The sequence below is a fragment of the Mustela nivalis genome, assembly GCF_964662115.1.
Source record: "Mustela nivalis genome assembly, chromosome: X".
NCBI lineage: Eukaryota > Metazoa > Chordata > Mammalia > Carnivora > Mustelidae > Mustela > Mustela nivalis.
Window position 1 is genome coordinate 32,990,998 of NC_139040.1, and position 14,299 is coordinate 33,005,296.

The 14,299-nt window shown below is 38.9% G+C and overlaps 1 protein-coding gene across 7 annotated transcripts in view; it reads left to right on the forward strand.

The window, feature by feature from the left end:
- Positions 1 to 14,299, forward strand: part of IL13RA2 (interleukin 13 receptor subunit alpha 2) — a 69,948-nt gene that overhangs the window by 15,498 nt on the left and 40,151 nt on the right. The window contains exon 1 of one of the 7 annotated variants that reach the window (XM_082716407.1): positions 7,622 to 7,833. The exons of 1 other annotated variant lie outside the window; for it this stretch is intronic. The gene's annotated coding sequence lies outside the window, so the exon portion shown is untranslated. Of the gene's footprint in view, positions 1 to 7,621; positions 7,834 to 13,643; positions 13,740 to 14,299 lie in introns of those variants that run through there. 5 more of the 7 variants (XM_082716405.1, XM_082716401.1, XM_082716400.1 and 2 more) reach the window with 5 other exon arrangements.

The window sequence follows — 14,299 nt, forward strand, 5'->3', positions numbered from 1 at the left end:
GGCTATAAAAAAAGAGTGTTAGACTCAAGTTTTTAGATTTGTTTCAGTATTACCAGTTTCAGTTTCTGTGAACATACTTACTGATGTCTGGGAATAGGAATGTCAGTTCTCATGATATGATTAATAAATATTAGCTTGATAATTGTTGAATCTGAATAATGGGTACATTTGATTTCATTTAGCTATTTTTACTTTTATGTAGTTTGAATATTTTTATAAAATAGCAAATTTAGAAATATAATTGATTTACAAAATGCTTGATAGCAGATACTACATTCAAACTGGTCCTATGAAGTCTATTTTCTGCCTATGCTGTTTTCTTCCATTTTGCTCTGAAATATTTATGCAAAATAGCAGTCTTTATGAACATTACAGGGCAGGCAGTGTTCTTCAGTTTTTAAATAACTGTGCTAAGGGTTAGACCAGATTAAAAAAATTCCCCATGAACAGATTTTCAAGGTCAAGATATTCATTGATCAGGAAACTAGTAAAAGTTTTTACAAGTATGATATAATTTATATTAATTTGGCTCTCTCGTAACACCTAATCTAGATTAGCTTAATTATCTTTAACTCCTTTTTAAGCCAGGCTGATTTTTTTTTCCCTTGCCACCCTACACATTAGCAAGCGTTTGTGGAGGATAATATGGTAGACTACATTGTAGCTAAGAAAATGTCTTTTAATGTTAAACAATCCTGGGTTCAAATCCCTATTTCAGGGGCGCCTGGTGGCTCAGTCAGTTAAGTGTCTACCTTGGACCCAGGCTATGATCTCCAGGTTCTGGGATAGAGCCCTGAGTTGAGCTTCCTGCTCAGCAAGGAATCTGCTTCTCTCTCTCTCTCTCCCTCTGCCCCTCCCAAATGCCTGTTCTCTTTCTCTCTCAAATAAAAAAACTTTATATTAAAAGAAATCCCAGGGCGCCTGGGTGGCTCAGTGGGTTAAGCCGCTGCCTTCGGCTCAGGTCATGATCTCAGGGTCCTGGGATCGAGTCCCGCATGGGGCTCTCTGCTCAGCGGGGAGCCTGCTTCCCTTTATCCCTATCTTTGCCTGCTTCTCTGTCTGCTTGTGATCTCTCTCTGTCAAATAAATAAATAAAATCTTAAAAAAAAAATTAAAAATTAAAAATTTAAAAAAATCCCTATTTCAGCTATTTCCTAAATGTAACATCTTGAGAAAGAGTTTTTTTAATTTCTTCTTCTTCTTTTTTTTTTTTTACTTCTTTGAGCCTCAGTTATCTTTTCTGTAAAATGGGAATGTAAATGGTAGTATATACATCATGTATGTATCATTATGACAACTAAAGACCATGGGTAATCATTAAACATACAGCCTGACAAGTTTCAACCAACAATGTCAGCCTATTCTGTCATTATTTTTTGGTCATTTATTTATTTGCACTATTAAATAAAAGTTATATGTGGAGGAATTTTTTTTTTTAAAGGAAATATGGCTGTTTGGTTACCTTCGCTAGAAGCATTCAATACATATTTACTGAACAACTAGGAACTAGTTGTATAGAGACAAGTAAAGCATACTTCCTGTTCTTAAGAAAATCACCTACTAAGGAGAGAACCCGATATGTGAGAGCTTAGAGTCAGGGCCAAACTTAAAGGAGTGACAGAGTAGGCAATGATGAGTATGCTGAGATTCTTTTTTTTTTTTTTTTTAAGATTTTATTTATTTATTTGACAGAGAGATCACAAGTAGGCAGAGAGGCAGGCAGAGAGAAAGAGAGGGAAGCAGGCCCCCTGCCGAGCAGAGAGCCCAATGCGGGGCTCGATCCCAGGACCCTGAGATCATGACCTGAGGTGAAGGCAGAGGCTTAACCCACTGAGCCACCCAGGCGCCCCAGTATGCTGCGATTCAAAGGGAAGCAAAAATGAACCAAAACCCAAACCAAAAACCTCTGGCCTTTGACTAGGTCTGAAATATCATTAAGATTTTTTTTCCTTTGGACTTTATACATTCTTTGTTTTTGGGGTTCCAGGTACAAGTGACTTTGGGAAGAATAACACATTAAGTAATATCACTTGCACTTTAATGAAAATTTATTTCTTTATTGTTTAGGGTACAAGGCAAGTTGCCATAATCAAGACACCTCGGAATATTATGGCTCAAGTAACAGACCAAAGGCAAATTGGAAAATGGCAGCACTGCAGCAGGCCATCCGTGGCCCAGAATCCTTCTACCCTGTTGCTTTGCCATTTCCTAGTGTGTTGACTTTGTGGTCAGATATGGTCCTTACTGTCTATGTCTGTGGAATAGCCTACTGGTTGAGTGAGGGGAGAGAAGGAAGAGGACAAGAGATTTTCTTGTCAAAACATGATCCAAATGTTGCACATATCGCTGTGTTTGCATATCATCCTCTAAATTTCTGTCATATCGTCATATCAAACTGCAAAGCAGTCTGGAAAATACAGTCTTTGATTGGGAAGCTGTGTACCCAGCTAAAGTTCATGAGTTTCAGTTACCAAAAGAAAGAAGGGGAATATGGATACTGAGAAAAAATTAGCAGTCTTTACCACAGTGTATCAGACAAATTTATCTTGATAAGCTTCCTGAAAAACCTAGGCCTTTCCAAATAGGTGGCTATTTGATGCATAAAGAAACAATTATAAAGAAGGTTGACTTGTCAAGGATGTTTTCTGGCATCAAACAATTATCCAGGCTCAGATTCTCTGACCCCATTTTTGTGGATGTTCATTACTAAGGCATGGACCTGGATGTCAGGTCCACCTAGATTTTATTTCTCTTGAATCTTTTAAAGATTTTATTTATTTATTTGGGAGAGAGGGCAAAAGAGTACAAGCAGGGGAAGCAGCAGAGGGAGAGGAAGAAGCAGACTCCCCACTGAGCAGGGAGCCTGATGAGGGACTCAATCTCATCATTACCTGAGCCAAAGGCAGATGCCTCACCATTTGAGCCACCCAGGCACCCTCTCTTGAATTTTTGACTTCTGGAAAGTGACTTAACCTATTGGATTTTGAATGATATCCATTTGTAAAACTGAAATGGCATCTACTTAGCTATCTCAGGGAGATAAATGGATAAAATAAACTAATACCTATGTTCCTGCTAGAGAGGTCAGGGATAGCACTTGTCTACCTTAGGTCCATTCCCTGATTAAATCATTTACCACTGGTGATTGAAATCAACTTCCAGTTCCTCTCCCCTCCCAGGAGGTCGGTGGTGTGGGTTGTTGGGGGTGGGGCTGATAGTTCTTACCCTCTAATCACATGGTGGCTTCCTCTGGCAACTGACCCCCATCCTGAAGCTATCTAGGAGCTCACCAATAGTCATCTCAGCATAAGCTCAGGTATGGTAGAAAGGGACTCATTATGAATAACAAAAGACACTTCTGTCACTCAGGAATTTCTAAGGGTTTTAGGAGCTCTGTGCCAGAAACTGGAGACAAAGACCAAATACAATTTTTTTTACTATACCACAATTTGACAGCAGAAGCAAGAGTGACCCCCCAAACCATTTCTGCCTGAAGATATCCTTCTCATCACAAAGCAGATAGAATGAGTTGTTCTCTTCTCTGAGCTCCTTAGCTGACGAAGATTCTGTAGATTGTGTCAGAGTATGCTGTTCTTATCGCACTGTACTATAATTATTCAGTAGCCTCTAGCTTCCATAGCTCTAACTAGAATTGACCTACATGAGGTAGTCTTTGAATCTCCAGCATCTAGCACAGTGCTTCACACGTTGCTGCTCTGTAAATGGTTGAATGAATGTGAGTGAATAGAAAGCAGAGTCTGCCACTGCTGACCCCTGTGGTCTGTGGGTCTGTGTTTAAGCCTGTTTGGTGTCAATCTGGGGACTGGATCATACTGTTGCTATTTGTATTTTTCAGCTCGTGTGGGTTTCCTGAGAATCTCAGCTCTGGTATTCTGCTGTTGAATCTATGGTAGTCTGGAGGGGAATTCAAGACTCATAAATTAGTTGGTTTCAGAATAAAAAGACTGGAATTCAGGGAAAGCAGGCTGTCTAGATGCCTTTTGTCTCACAGAGTTTGTTCTTTGTAAGACACTGCTTTTCTGTGCAATATGCCAAGCCTACCAAGTAATCTTCAGGTCAGTTTTCCAGGGGTGTCATATGAAAAGAAAAGCTCTCTGGACATTATAAGTTTGACATTTGCCTGAGTGTTTAAAAACTGTTCTCAAATCCAGGAATTTTGTTAAGAGGGGTGTGTGTGTGTGTGTGTGTGTGTGTGTGTGTGTGTACACATAAAGAGTCAGTGGTTATTATTTTATTTTTTTAATATTTTGTTTTGTTTTGTTCTTGCTTATTAGTGTCTTTTAAACTTACAAAGGAAATAACACTTTGGGGCACTAAATACTGACTTTGCTGATTACTTCATTTGAGCAGCAGTTCAGGAATACCCATTTCCTGTTTTGATGGTCTACAGAATAGGAGTTCTACAGCTTTACACAGCAAAAGAGATATCAAGATCCTTGCTAGTCAACGAGTTCAGCAACTGAGTTATCAGAGAATTCTAGCAATAGTGTGACTGCAGGGAAAGCACTGGGGTAGGTGTCAGGCCCACCTAGATTTTATTGACTTACTCTTGAATTTTTGACTTCTGGAAAGTAACAACCTATTGAAACTTGAGTGATATCCATTTGTAAAACTACCTAGTATATACTTAGCTATCCCAAGGGAATAGTGGATAAAATGAAGTACTACACTTGATCTTAGCCAAAAGGCTGAGAAGCAATAAATTGAAGTACTATGTTCCTGCTGGAAAGGCCCCCAGGGATAGTACTTGGGTGCCCTTCGTCTGTCCTAGTTTCACTTTATGGTGTCAGGCTAGGAAGTCTCAGTTCTTACACAGCTCTGGCCCAGTGAGAGCCATTCTCTTTTACCAGGTAGAAGTCTGGAAGTAGCCTAGTGTGTGTTTTGCTTCTAGAATTGATTTGGGCCTCTGGGAAACTATGTAAGCATCAGGCTTTAGACTTTGTTTCTTACCTCACCATCTGCTGTTGGGTGTTTAATTGGACTTTGGCTTCCTTATGAAAGTTCAGTTCTGTGTGTCTCTGATGAAAGGAGGGCCCAGGCCTAAATCTTCTTGCCTAGTTTCTGCTGGCCCCCTTCCAAAACTGAATGTTGATTGCTTGCAGAATTTCTTGTATTATCTTGCTCAATTCTCCCAGAAATGTGACTTGATCCCCACTATCTTGAAGAACTTTCCCACCCCGAGGCTTTGATGTACCTCTTCATTTCATCCCTTCTGGGTGACACTGACCCTGCCCTGCATCAAATGTTGGTTTATAGTCTCTTGATTTTGGACTAACTTCCAGCTAGAGAGGGACTGTTCCAATTAGTCTTATCTAGCCTCCTTTCTCTGCACCAATCATGTTTACTTCCAAATTCTCTTTATTAGGAGTTGCGACATGTCATGTATCTGGGGCAGAGTAATGAATGCTAAGGTACAAGCACACAATTATCATTGGCAACTTTTATTGATATCAGTAGAAAGCCATCAAATAGGACTTGTAGTATATTAAAATAAGTTCTTTTTTTTTTTTTTTAAAGATTATTTATTTGAGCTGAGAGAGAAAGAGGGAGAGAAATTATGGCAAAGAGAGGTAGGGGCAGAGGGTGAGGAAGAGGGACAAGTAGATTACTCACTGAGCACAGAGCTTGACACAGAGCTCAATCTCATGACCCTGAAATTATGACCTGAGCTGACACCAAGAGTCAGATGCCTAAACGACTGAGCCACCCAGGTGCCTTGGATTGTCTTTTTAATTTCTTTCTCTTCACACCATGAAACAAAGATTTGCCTATGTTTTCATGATTATGCTATAAAATCAAGATAGAAGTTCATATTTAATGAAATTTAACATCTGAGGCATGGTACATTATTGCTTTCAACTTTATTTTATTTTTTTAAAATTTTCCCAACTGTATTTTATTAACTATATTTAGCTTATGAATAAGCTAGCATGAATAAATGCACTGTATCATTCCAAGATATGATTATACTTGCATTGAATTGTACCTTTCCATTAAAACTATAAACTATAAACTATAAACTATAGTGTAATGAAATGTTTGCAAGGGTCAGGAGATTTGGAGAAAACAGGAAGCTTGAAGAAAACTTCATGGAGAGTTTTTTTAATGGAAGAATATAAATAAAGTTAATTGAAGTTGCAATCACAGGAAAAGGAAAGAAGATTTTGAATCTTGGTCTTTTTCTTACCATCATGTCAGCAATTTTTTTTTTTTAAGATTTTATTTATTTATTTGACACAGAGAGAGAGATCACAGGTAAGCAGAGAGGCAGGCAGAGAGAGAGGGGGAAGCAGGCTCCCTGCTGAACAGAGAGCCTGATGCGGGGCTCAACCCCAGGACTCAGAGATCATGACTTGAGCCGAAGGCAGAGACTTAACCCACTGAGCCACCCTGGTGGCAAATTCTGATTGTGATATTCCTCATGTAGGTCTGATAAATGATTTTTGAAAAAATGATTGTGAAATAGACAAACTAGCTGACATCTGTAAAATACATACCGAATTCCCTAAACAATGCTCAATGTCTTCCCACCTCCCAGTTTCAATTTAGGGTGAAGCATCAACTATGCAGTGAATAAAAATGAAAAAAAAAATCTTAGAGTAAAAGATAAAGTTAGTGATAGAAGGCTCTACCCACGGTCTTCTCTTCATTCAGATTCCTTACCTTTTATTTGTTCACATATTTATTGTAAAATGTATCTTTGGTATATGAGAGAATTTATCAAGTGTGAACCTGTGTTGTGAACCAAGGAAGGCACTTTTTAACCAGTGGAAATTAGGTGATATTATATGGATTGGGTTCAATCTCAATTTACTTGTATTTTGGAATAAGTACCTGACATACTTTAGAAAAGCATCCAAAGTTCCCATCTTCTTATGGCTTTGCATGGTTCCCGGACATGGCAATTACTTTGGAGACTTAAAGGTTGAGGGGCAATTTGGAGACTTAAAGGTTGAGGGACAATTTGGTGACAATTTAAGTTTCTTTATTTACTTTTACCTGGGCTGAAATAAAATCTTGTTTGGTTATATGAAGATATATTTGATAAACTTTCAGTGGAGGAAAAAACATATACATGACAATGTATTTTAATTACAGCACCAAAGATTTTAGAAATCAGAAACTTAGGACATCATTTAGTTCCAACTGCTAATTTTACATATGAGAAACTGACCACCTTTTTGGTGAAATGCAGAGGCAATCTTTACTTGGAATTTAAGGTTAAACTAGATGATTTCTGAGGTTCCTTTAATATTTTATTTTTTTGAAACTGAGTCCTAAAGAATTTAAAGAAATTGTCCAAGGTCACCTATACCTAGCTGATTGTGGGAGGGACACCCTAGAGTAGAACCCAGGTTTCCAGATTCCTTGTCCATTTCATACTTAAGGTATTTGAAACTCAAAACAGTGAAGTACTTTGGATTGTATACTCTGAGGAAACAGCATAGACCTGGCAATCACATACTTACCTTTGGATTATCTTTTAATTCCCAATGTGGTGAGTCACGTAGTAAAATAACATTGGCATACTGAAATGCCATATCAGGAACTAATTAAAGGGGAAAGAAAATCAGATGAACTTTGTGATTTCCTCTGAAACTTTTGACAAATGTAACCTTGAATGCTGACCTGCTTTGAATGCAAATTTTCTCATGACAGTACATTCAGTGGATAAACCAGAGCTCCTCCTACAGAAAGTCTTCATTTCTTAGGTCATTTAAAATCCATTAAGCTAAGAAGCTGTTCATTGAGACAGATTTCAGTGGTATTTCAGAAGAATTTGAATATAACTGGACACATTATTCACTCACAGTAAGTCTGAAACTGAAGTTTCTGAGAGGGAATGTGGGGATGAAAGGTAACTTAGAAATAATTTTACAGATTTTAATAAAAAATGGGCTCAGAAATCTTTTTATAGCAAAAATCGTTTGAAATGATATATATTCATTTGAGGAAATACTGCTTTTTTGCATGCAGCTAATTAATAGGTGCTGGATAATCAATATGAATAACACTATTGCTTAATTTCTAGTTGTTCTTTTATTGGCCTTTATTTCCTATAAAAAATCATACCTCTTATAAGCAAAACTGGTCCTTTGGAAATGGTAAGGAAAACTGCATTTTAGAATTAAGTTTTCTGAAATTATTTTCTATGTGATTTTTTTCCCCCCTATAAATGAGAACTCTCTACTTTGCTGCAACTTTTCTCTATTTTTCTCAGAAATAACCATACGGCTCCTCTAAAATCAATGACAATATATTTTATATGATGTTTGATTTTATTTATGGAAATTGCGTATCTTCTGTATGTGATGATTTCATTTACTTGTGTAGTATGGTTAAACACATATATAGTAGAGTTATTAAAATAAAAATTCCAATTTTCACTGTTTTTGTTCTGAAATGAACTAATATACATTTGATGTTTATTTTCTTCTGAAAAAAAAAAAACATAGTTAACACTTAAATCTGACCATCACTTTTATACATTGTACTCACTTTGAATATTTCCAGATTCATTTTCTTTGTTTAACATGTAAGAGAGTATATGAAACCATGACATGAATACAGGGGATTTAGCAGCTTTTTTTTTCCCCTAAGATTTTATTTATTTGACAAACAGATCACAAGTAGGCAGAGAGGCAGGCAGAGAGAGGAGGAAGCAGGCTCCCCACAGAGCAGAGAGCCCGATGTGGGGCTTAGTCCCAGGACCCTGGGATCATGACCTGAGCTGAAGGCAGAGCCTTTAACCCACTGAGCCACCCAGGCACCCCAGTAGCTGTTTTTTGATACAAATTTTATTAAAGTATGAAATGTTTAGAGAGTTTAAGACTTAAGTAAATTGCATAAAATTATTATTCTTTAAAGATTTTATTTATTTATTTGACAGAAACAGTGAGAGAGGGAACAGAAGCAGGGGGAGTAGAAGAGAGAGAAGCAGGCTCCAGCTGAGCAGGGATCCCCATGTGGGGCTCAATCCCAGGACCCTGGGATCATGACCTGAGTGGAAGGCAGGTGCTTAACGACTGAGCCACCCAGGCACCTCCTATTATTATTATTTTGAGCAGAGAATAATAAAGTAAGGACTAAGTGCTCTTCATCTTAGTTTCTTTATCTATACATGTTAGTTTCTTTAATTGTAAAATGAGCCAGATGTCCTGATGAGGACTCATGTTGTGAAAGGCAATAGAAATGTTAAAAACAGGGGCACCTGAGTGGCTCAGTCTGTTAAGTGGCCAGCTCTTGATTTTTAGCTCAGGTCATGATCTTGGGTCCTGCAAGCCCTGCATAGGTCTCTGTGCTCAGCAGGGAGTCTGCTTATCTTCTCTCTCTCCCTCTTCCTCTGCCCCTCCTCCCACTCACATACTCTCTGTCTTTCAAATAAATAAATAAATCTTTTTTTTTTTTTTTAAGAACTGTTAAAAACTATTATTTAAGTGGTAGGATTTAAGTGGGGGTGGAGAGAGTTGCTTATTCGTTTTGATGTATTTTTCTGGGTGTCTTTGAGGAATTAACGGGGGGTGACTGTTGCATGTGGAAGAAGTGGGAGGCAAGTAATAACAATTGAGTAATGCCACTATGTTGCAGGCATTTACATGCACTATCTCATTTAATCACTTCCTAAACCCTATGATGACAAATATCGTTGCCTTCATTTTATAGATAAGAAAATTGAGGCATAGAGAGCTGAAGTGTCTTGCCCAGATCTCTGTGGCTGCAATAGCCATGCTGTTTCCATCATTCCATGCTTCTAGTCTAGGGTCACACTGAAGCAAAGCTGAGAGGAAAAGCTGTTTGGAATTTCTTTCTTTCATTCTCGCTGTATAATCAAGACTTATGCTGGGTAGATGGATAATGTCCAGGATCATAGAGTATGACCAATCACACTACAGGTGCCTACCTGGGATGATTTAGGAGATGGCTGACAGGTGCCTGCCCACAGATGTTCTCTTCATTGACCTGTCTCAGACCAATTGACCTGTCTCAGTCCCTTTGCCTAAGATTTTACCACGGAAGTCACTACTTTGGATATGGAAGTGTTCTGTTTGTTCTGTTTTTCTTTGCCAGTGGGGATATTGGGGGGACTTTTGAATGCACATATCGCTAGGAAGGTTCATAGATTAAGTCTTTTATCACATAATACTTTAACAGGGAGCATGGAATAGAAGAAATAACTCATATTTTGGAGCCAGAGAAACTGGCAATTGAATTCTGATTCCACCACATCCTAGCTGTTTAACTTGCCTATGATACTGCTTCTTTCAGAGCTCTCATTTTCTTCTTGAGTAAAACAGAGATAGGAGTTCCTGTGCACAGTCGGTTAAGCATCCAGCTCTTAGTTGCGCCTCAGGTTGTGATCTCATAGGTTGTGAGATTGAGCCCCGTGTTAGGCTCCATGGACTCTCTCTCCCTCTCTCTCTGCTCCACCAACCCTACCTACGTTCTCTCTCTCTCTAACATAAATAAATACATCTTTAAAAAAAATAGAGATAATAATGCATATGCATAGGCCCTTATTATAGTAATCAATATGTTGAACATCTGGTATGGGTTGCTGTGATAGAGTCGGAAGAGCACTGGAATGGAATTCAGGAGACTTGGTGTTCTGCCATATTTGTTTCATTTATTCAGGTAAGTATTGAGTATCTACTATGTGTCTTGCACTGTGCTAGGCATAGGCACTGAGGGTACAACATAAACCATTTGAAGTTCTTGCTTCCTTATATCTTAAATTCTAGCTTCTTGCTAACCTAACTATATCCATATTCTGGTCATGCAGAACAGTATTAATATTCTTCACATTTTAGTGATTGGAATCTAAGGGTTACATTTTGAGCAAAATACATATAGTGGTGAGCAAAATGAATATGATCCCTGACCTCACTGAGTTTATAGTCTAATGGAGTAGAAGTTAATCTGGTAATCCCACAAATTAGTATAAGATTAAAACCATTACAAGTCTTTAAAGGAAACATAGTGCTCATAAAGCAGGGGGCCTCATTTCAAGTTCAACAGGGGCCTCAACAGGGGCCTCATTTCAACTTCTCTCAGCAAGTGACATTTGAGCTGAAATCTGAAGCATGAACAGGTATTAGCCAGGTTATCCTTCTACAGGTCTTTACTCAGAGTCTTCTGGATTCTCCTAAGTTCTTTTACATCCTCCTTGGTGGCTATTGCAAACCTTCTCCTCTGCTTTTGAGCATTCTACTCAGCTACTACATATTTATTCTCAGGAGGTAAGCTTTTCTCCTATTTCACACAGAAAATAAATGCCATCAGATGTGCCTGAACCTCTTATCCACCAACCTCACTGTCTTTTATAAACACATCAATTTTCGTCTTCATCCATGCTTTTGTCTTGTCTCAGAGCCCTCTGTCAGTCCAAATTCAATTTTTCCACTTTTGTTTTAGATTACATGCTGGCCTCTAGCTTTTTCAGGGATTTCTTTACATAATTATTTTCTTTCTCTTCCTTTACTCTCTTCCTCTTTCTCAGCAAAGAAAAAAAAAAGATACTTTTTTTTTTTTTTTAAGATTTTTATTTATTGGAGAGAGAGAGAAAACACAAGAAGAGGGCATAGGAGAGGAAGAAACAGGTTTCCTGCTAAGCAGAGAGCCCTATGCAGGGCTCTGTCCCAGGAGCCTGGGATTGTGACCTGAGCTGAAGGCAGACGCTTAACGACTGAGCCACCCAGGCACCCCAAGATACCTTTTCTTTCTTTCTTTCTTTTTTCTTTCTTTCATTCTTTAAGATTTTATTTATTTATTTGACAGAGAAAGAGAGAGACAGCGAAAGAAGGGAACACAAGCAGGGGGAGTGGGAGAGGGAGAAGCAGGCCTTCCACTGAGCAGGGAGCCTGATGCGGGGCTCAATCCCAGGAACACTGGGATCATGACCTGAGCAAAAGGCCCAATGAGTGAGCTACCCAGGCACCCCAAGATACCTTTTCTTAACCTTTCTCTGTACAACCAAGACCAGCACAATCTATACAACTAAACTTCGATAAAAAGTGGTCTATACATGTAACTACCTTTATCAAAGTCACTACTTATTTCCTTTTCTTTTTTTTTTCTAAAAGATTTTATTCATTTGAAAGAGAGAAGCAAGAGAGCATGAGCAGGGAGGGGGGAGAGTGAGTGGGAGAAGCAGACTCCCTGCTGAGTAGGGATCAAGACCACGAGACCCTTGGGATCATGACCTAAGACAAAGGCAGATGCTTAACCCATTCAGCTACCCAGGCATTCCTTACTTATTTCCAAGTACAACAGAACCATTGCAGTTTTGTCTTACTTTCCCCCATGCCATCCCTGTTGGCATCTGAGGTTTTAATACCTTTTCCTTGAAATCTTCTACTTCAGTAGTTTTCCTCAGTACTGTTTCCTGTCAATACCAGTTATTAGCATCAGTACTAAGTCAGAGTCTTTATTTTTTAAAAAAGATTTTATTTATTTATTTGTCAGAGAGAGAGCGAGCGAGAGCGAGCATAGGCAGACAGAGAGGCAGGCAGAGGCAGAGGGAGAAGCAGACTCCCTGCAGAGCAAGGAGCCCGATGTGGGACTCGGTCCCAGGACACTGGGATCATGACCTGAGCCAAAGGCAGCTGCTTAACCAACTGAGCCACCCAGGCGTCCCTAAGTCAGAGTTTTTTAACATGGCTCAGATAGCATGCCTAAGTACATCTTACACTGCAACCAAATCAAACCACTTGTAGATGTTTGAATTCATTAAGCTTTCTCACTTCTCTGCTTTTGCCTAATCAGTTTCCATTGAGGAGGAATCCTTCCCTCATATTCCCTGCCCCTGCAAAAATGTACTCCATATATATGAGATAGTTTAGGTACTACTTCTCTGAGGATTCTTACTTGACCATTTCCATCTCCCCGGACCTGTCCTCTGTGCTTCTAAGTGCTTGTCTCTGTCTTAGAATTTACCACACCTTATTATAACTGAAGGTAGTATGAAGTTAGTCTGCAACTTTGGTATCCAAGAAATTTCACATTTTAATATGTTCTTTAAGCTACCCTGTATTCAGCGTTCCGCCAAGAAAGTAAGATATGCAATTTCAGTTAATACTTGATCCTCCTACCATGTTATGCAAATATTCTGAGGCCTTAGGCAACACCAAAATACTAGAGAGGCCCTTTTGGTCACTGATCTTTACCTTCTGTCAATTCTCTGATACAGTCTCTGAGATACTATTTTGTCTCAACCAAGGATGGTCCTTTCAGGTTTGCCCCTTTATAGGCTGCTACCATTGAATGCTGAGCTGTTCTCTCTGCCAGGTCCTTGACTTCTTTTTTTCTAAAGTATTTGTTCTTTCTGGGGTGCCTGGGTGTCTCAGATGGTTAAGCTTTTGCCTTTGGCTCAGGTTATGATCCCAGGGTCCTGGACCAAGCCCCACATCAGGCTCCCTCAGCAGGAAGCCTACTTCTCCCTCTGCCTGCCTTGCCTACTGTTCTCCCTGCTTGTGCTCTCTCATGCTCTCTGTCAAATAAATAAATAAAGTCTTTAAAAAGAAAAAGTATTTGTTCCTTTCCCTCCTGAGTACCCTAAAAGGAATTTCATTTGTCTTCTTAAGACTTGCATTGGCATTCCTAAGCATAATTTCTCCTATGAGCTTGATTTTTGGCAATACAAAAGCTAGGAGGGTAAGTCTGTGTGCACAATTTTTGCTTTTAGTCTTGGCAACAGGGGAAGAGGAAACCCCTTGGGTGAGGTAAGGAAAATTAAAAAAAGACTGGTTATCTTCTTGAAAACAGAGGGAGAAGAAAAAAAGCTTTGAGTAAAATACAAATAATTATCTCAAAATGTTGCCGTATACTTGTCTGTTTATGAGTCTCGTCTCTTCGTTAAATTGCAAGTGCCTTTCAATGTGTTGTGGAATTTCATTACCTAATATTTCAATAGACAGTGCAGACATAATTCACAGTTTAGTCTGGGAGAAGGTGTACTCAGAAAGCATAGAGAGGGAAGTGTTGCTACCTGAGCTAAATCTCAGTGACTAGGAGTAATCCATGACTAGGCTAGATAAAACAAAATTAGTCTCGGGAGACATGTATAGACAAAAGTTTAGAGATAAAATAAGACCCTACTTTTGAAGATCTACATGTAGGAAATGAGACTGAAAGTGCTGGTAAGGGCCAGGTAATGAAAAGTATTGGCTGCCATGCTAAAGAGTTTATTCTTCATTTTATGAGGGGCAATACAGCATAGAGGTTAGGGCACCAATTTGGGAATGACACTTGCCTGGCTCTGAATCTGGCCCCATCTCTTACC